The sequence below is a fragment of the Dioscorea cayenensis genome, chromosome 3, assembly GCF_009730915.1.
Source record: "Dioscorea cayenensis subsp. rotundata cultivar TDr96_F1 chromosome 3, TDr96_F1_v2_PseudoChromosome.rev07_lg8_w22 25.fasta, whole genome shotgun sequence".
In the NCBI taxonomy this organism is placed as follows: Eukaryota; Viridiplantae; Streptophyta; class Magnoliopsida; order Dioscoreales; family Dioscoreaceae; genus Dioscorea; species Dioscorea cayenensis.
Window position 1 is genome coordinate 11,628,324 of NC_052473.1, and position 6,244 is coordinate 11,634,567.

Genomic DNA, 6,244 nt, shown 5'->3' on the forward strand with positions numbered 1-6,244 from the left:
TAAGATGGTTCAGCGGTCTGCACAGTTCAATGAATTTATCGATGAAGATCTGAACAACCATATTGAAAACTTTCTTGAAGTGTGTGACATGATGAAAATCAATGGGGTTTCGGATGATGCAATTCGCTTGAGGGCTTTCCCATTCGCATTGAAAGAAAAAGCCAAATAGTGGCTCCATTCATTGCCAAGAGCTTCCATCACAACATGGAATGAAATGATAGAAACTTTCCTTGAAAGGTATTTCCCTCTGGTAAAATCAGTGAAGCTTTGAAATGAGATCTCTTCATATGTTTAGATAGAGCTAGAATCGTTATTTGAGACATGGGAATGATTCAAGGATCTCTTATGGAAGTGTCCACAACATGGGTTCCTTGAGTGGATGATCATTCACACATTCTACAATGGGTTGAATCCAAGCACTAAATAGCTCCTTGATGCCGCCTCAAAGGGAATAATAGATAACAAGACCCCTGAAGAGGCTCGACAGCTGATTGAAGAAATGAGCTTGAATAGCTATTAATGGAATGCAAGAGAGAAGAAGAAAGTGGCTGGGAGTCATGACATTGATGCTGTTACATCCTTGGTAGCTCAAGTTAAGGCATTGAGTAAGAAATTAGACACTTTAACCTCACCAAGAGTAACCGTGATCACAAGTTATGATGGTTGTTGGGGTTCACATCTTCCATCCGATTATCCTATCTCAATTGCTATTTTAGCCCCAAGTGAACAAGTAGAAATTGTGGGCAATGCGGGAAGAGGACAAGCAAACCCTTATAGTAATACCTACAACCAAGGATAGAGGAACCACACATATCTCTCATTGGGTAATGACAAGATCCCCTTGCGTATATCCCGCAAGTGCACGGGTTTATCGAAGTAATAATCCCGGGTGAGCGGGTATCGAATCCACAGGGAGTAGGGAATAAAAATACTTAATTTGATTCTTAGCTATGTAAAAGATCAATGATGATGAGTGTGATAATGATTCAATTCTCAATAGTAAAAGCAACAAGTAAGAGAGCAAAAGTAAAGAAGGGGGGTAAGGCAATCGATAAAGATTGGGTACCCGGATAATGCTCCTCCTAGGATAATTGTTTCAAGTGCAAGAACCCTCTATTATGCTTCCTAATCAATGCAATGGTGAGTCGTGGTAAATCCTTAATTACATAGTCCCAAATCTAAGGTCAACTATGCCTAACTCTATACATGTCCCGGAGGAGAAATCGAGACAATCTCAACACCTCACTTTTTCGCATAGAGTTGCAATGAGCTCTAGGGATTCCAAGTGATAAATCTCTTCCTAATTATAGACCTAAGCCTTTGGTCCAGGTGGAAGGTCCCTAACCACAATTGAGCCCTAGATACTAAGATCACCTTAGCGCTTCACTTTCGTTGCACGCGCAACTAAGCCCAGTGAAGTTCATCCCTTAGACCATTCACTCTATTATGGCGCAAAGAACTCAAGAGCGGAGGTAGAATCTATCACGCCCGGAGGAAAGGGGAGCTCCATGCCTCTCGACTCACCCGCTCAACCCTCTCCAACCTAGCTACATCTAGCAGCTCGTGGTGTGTCACTCATTCACAAGGTTACCAACAAGAACTCTCAACCCTAGTGTCACTCTAGGGGAAATGTTCATACAATCAAGCATTCAAGGTTGGAACTCACAATAAACATCAATTTATTGAAAAACATAATAAAGAGGTTCAAAAGAAACAAATACATCCTAGGGTTCACAATACCCGATTACCCACTAGGGGTTTAGCTCTCCATGGAGCTAAGTACAATCAAAGAAATAGAATGTAAAAGCAATGAATCCATAAAGAAACCCCTCGATAGTCGTAGTCGATGGTCTTGTGGAAAGTCCTCTACTCATCGTCCAAGGATTCCCTCAGTCGGGTATAGGATACGCCTCGATCGGAGCTCCCATACCAACCTTCTTCCTAAGGAATGACGATGTTGGAGCCGTAGAACCTCTCCAAAACCTTGGCCAATAGCCCTCGAAACCCTAGCCGAAGCCCTCTCTCAAGTTGGGGAAAAGATGGAGAAAAGAATACAAAAATCGGGGCTGATTTGGCTTTAAATAGTCTTTGGAATCGAAGGCGACTACAGGGCGTGGATGCTTCACGTGCCCGTCTGGAATTTCCCATGCAGGCGTGGGTAATTTCCACCGCCCAGTGTGGATTCTCTAGCTCGTCATTTTCGGTACGGTTGTGACCCGATGGCGCTACTGATACTATGCCAAAAAAATACTCCCGAATCCACTTTTCATCGAGGTAACATAAGCGGGCACTGCGTTTATGCAGTGGATCGCTTTGCTTCTACAATGACGGATAAGTTGATGGAGATCTTGTTCTATGTGCATAAGTCGAATGCTTGAGTGTGACTTCCCTTGTGCCCCTCAAATGGTTGTGCAAACTCAAATACGGGGAAGTTGGCACAGACTCTAGCATCTCGCACCCGACTTATATCTTGGCGTTTGAACCTTAGCAAGATTTCCTCCAAAAATCGGTGCATTGTGATCCACATTGAGCTTCTTTTGTTCATAATTGGTTTCACAACCCTACCTGCATAAAAGTAACATAAAAACACACATATTAATGTAAAAACCCGAGAAAAGTAATGCTCAATATAAGGAAAGAATGCTTCGCATTCATATCACACAAGCACTTATCACTGCCCTTTACCAGGTTTTCCAATGATTGAATGGAGGACTGAACATTCCTCAAAAGCAGTGTTCACTTGATGAATTGATTGTTGATGTTCACAAATTTTTTTCCTCGAGTGCTGATCATAAACCTCGCTAACACATCTTGATGGTGAATTTCTTCTCAGTTCTTGAGGAGGTTGATGTGGAGGTCCACAGTGAGTTCTGCGGGGGCCGATGTTCTTTGTTATTGACCCCATGCAAAATTTGTGGAATTCCTCCACCCCTGATTATACGTGTTTCCATAGGGATTCATTGGACCTCTGGGACCTCCCCCAACATAATCAACTGTCTCGACTGGGGCATCTGAGGCTATTGAGATTGGACACTAAATAGTAGCATGCCCGCCCTGCAGTCTCATAAGACAAAAGCGCTCCATAATTTAAAGCTTGTACCCAACACAAAGCTGGTCAAATCTCTTTGTTAGGGGCCTCGACCTTGGCGGCTAGCGCAATGTTGTCATTTATCTCATAAATTCGAGTTGCCCTAGGGGGTTTCTGTCTAGTAGACCAATGAGCATGTGGGTCTTCATCAGCTAACCCATCAAATTGTACAGAATTTTGGATCATCCTAATTGAGCTTGCTTTGATTTCAAAGTTATTAACCCGACACGGTGGGAGCATGCACTGCTGAATTCCTCACCGAGCGGGGCCTTTCATAATCGGACAAAGGTTCGCCTTGGTTCTGCCGTGTCTGAAGGTTAACTAATCTCAACTCGCGTTCCTTGATGTTACGAACTCTCGACCACCTCTCTCACTCTTTGATGCAAGGTTCTCTCAATTTTCGATTTGATAGGTTTTTACTAGATTTGTTTGAATGGCGCGTGTCATAAGATGGTACCTTATGCGAGTATTGAGAGTCGATGATCGGGGATATAAAGAGGATGATAGTAAACCAAAATAAAGGCAAGTAAATGGAAATATATGTGCAAAAAGAAATAAAAAGAAGCATATGTACAAAATAAAAGAAACAATGGCTAAATCCATAAGCTCTAAGTTTTCTGAGTATTCCTTGTGGTTCCCCAGCAACGGTGCCAAAAAAACTTGGTGAATGATCCGCAAGCATATAGAGTCATCATGTAATACCTCTCGTGCTAGCACGAGAGGGATTATATCCACAGGCCAAAGGATCTACCCTTACTTCCTCTTACGTGTATTGTCTAGCCGAAAGATTCGAAGGGTTTCTCTAATCTATTAATTAAAATGAAAAGAACTACAAGTGGAGTCTAAAAACAAGGCAAGGGTATAAAATCGGGAAAAGAAATGGTCGCAGAATCACGGATTCCCTAAAGGGGCTACTGAAGTGTAAAGGATGCTAAGAATGTCATGCAATTGAAGGTTTGGACCTAGAGATTTCCTAAATTAGATCAACCCGATGGTCACGGCAATTGACCCCTAATCTGATATAAGTATTCATACGGAATTTCTTCCGATCAAATCCCTAATTAGAGCCAGAAAACAACTTGGTCTAGCCCTAATGTTGGAGGGGTACAAAATACCCAATGGTCATGGCGTATTCGTACATGAATCCCTTTCAAACTTGGTGTGTCTAGTATAAGGGTGATGGTCACGCTACCAAGTGAAACCTAGGAGTTGGTTTACAAAGTTCTCATGTAAGCAACACATCAAATGCACCAAGAATGAATCACAAACACACAACAATTGCAATAGACAAAATTAGATTATCCAAATACACAAGTTGACCCCAAGGTTCACCGGCATGCTGTGATCTTGGGGTCTACTCGTCCATGCAAACAAATACAAACAATAGGTCCATGAAAACAACTACAAATGGCATAAGAAAACTCCCTCAAATAATAGAAGTGAGATGACAAGCCAAGTGAGGTGGAAAGCTTCCACGGACGCTGCCATCGGGGCGGCTTCCCTTGTCGTCTACAAGCTCCCAAAGAAGAGATCGATGAAGATCTAGCCAAACCAAGCTTCTCCCTTTGATTCCCCTTCTCCAAAACATGTGATCTTGCCTCCTCTAAACTGGTGGAAGTCGGCTCCAAGAACTCCCCCAAAAGCTTTCTTAAAAAATGTCCTCCCATTGCCCTAGAAATTCGGTCCAATATATACCCACGTCGGTCCATCACGAGGCTCCATCTGGGGCGCATGGGAGCCTGTGAAACTCATTGCCATTTTGCCCAAAAAGGTGTCGATTGCTCTGAGTACTCGGCTACAATATTTTTCCCTATAGTCTGTGAGGTTGTGAATTTCCGAGCAAACCTCACGGGCACTCATTCGGGCGCATGGACCCCGTGAAGCTCACAGCCGAATGCCCCGCAACATGAATAGTGTCTCTGCTACAGTGCTGGAACCCCAAAAATGCCGTTTTTGGTGTCGAATTCGTCCAATTTGCATTTTTGAGCTTCGTTTAGCTCTTTTAAGATCTGCAACACCGAAATAACCAATTTAGGCTTAAACGGGCATCAATTCATTAAAAATATACACAAGTAATATAAGATTAATACGTATAAAATACATACATCTAGGTGTTTATCAGTTGCTCAGAAACATCCTCACCAAGATAGGATGCTAACTCCACCACGGATATTGAATTCTATGAACCTAAACATTAGCAAAGGTTTGAGCATCTCCGAGTCGAAGTTTGGATAATCACGCTACATGTATTGGATGCACTTGGGGAAATCGAGCATTGTGACGAGGTCAAAGAGCTTGTTGATGTGGTAGGTTGGGATTGACTTCTTATCATCCAGTGATCCCGTCGGTGAGACATTCTCTGTTGAGGTCCTTTCCTCATTCTCCTTTGATCGCTCAGATACTAATTTTGACAATGAAGATACTATTCATTTCTGAGAACTTGGTTAGCCCCATGGGATGTCTTTGACTTAATTTGTAGTCATGTTGGGCATACGATGAAGATTATATTGGCACGAGAAGAGTATGCACTGACTCCTATCGACTATCCTCCGGGGTCTTACCCGAGTGAGTATTTCGTGACTTATGTAGTAGCTACGGTTTACTCGAGGCGATCGAGCGGGCTCTTTACTTACGACTAGCACATAGGTATGCACATGTTGTTCTTAGTAGGTCTATGACAGGTCGTAGTGATGGTATGGGCGCACTTAGCTAGGTTGGATCTTCTATATCTCCATTCCATGACATAGAGAGAGCCCCTTTATCTTAGGTACATTGTAGCTGACTACGTCCACCATCAGTCAGTATTTGCGGATAGGAGCACTCTTTGTTAGGCCATACATTTCTCGGCTCCTGTTCAAGGGTGGGTCTCATTTGTTCGATCTGAGGGAGGGAGAAGAAAAAGTACCTCCGCACCTTTGGGGGATTTGGTCACTCTCCAGTGATGGGTATAGTGAGGCGTACAAGTTTAGGTAGATATGCGCTAGTGAGTCATTGTCGCGAGGATGATGATAAGCTTCTTTGAGGCTCTTGATGCACCATGCGGTAGAGCCCATGGATATAGAAGTATTAACAGTAGTATTAGGAGCATCATCCGATCCTAGTCCATCTTCTACTTGGGTTCATGAGCATCTGGCTAGACTCTAGGCTACTGTAGCC

The 6,244-nt window shown here is 43.1% G+C and overlaps 1 non-coding gene across 1 annotated transcript; it reads right to left on the bottom strand.

Annotated features, from left to right (window-relative positions):
- Positions 1 to 262: 262 nt before the first annotated feature.
- LOC120257733 lies at positions 263 to 369 on the bottom strand. Its single transcript, XR_005535822.1, has one exon. It is a non-coding gene; the product is annotated as a small nucleolar RNA R71 (small nucleolar RNA).
- Between the last annotated feature and the right edge of the window lie 5,875 nt (positions 370 to 6,244).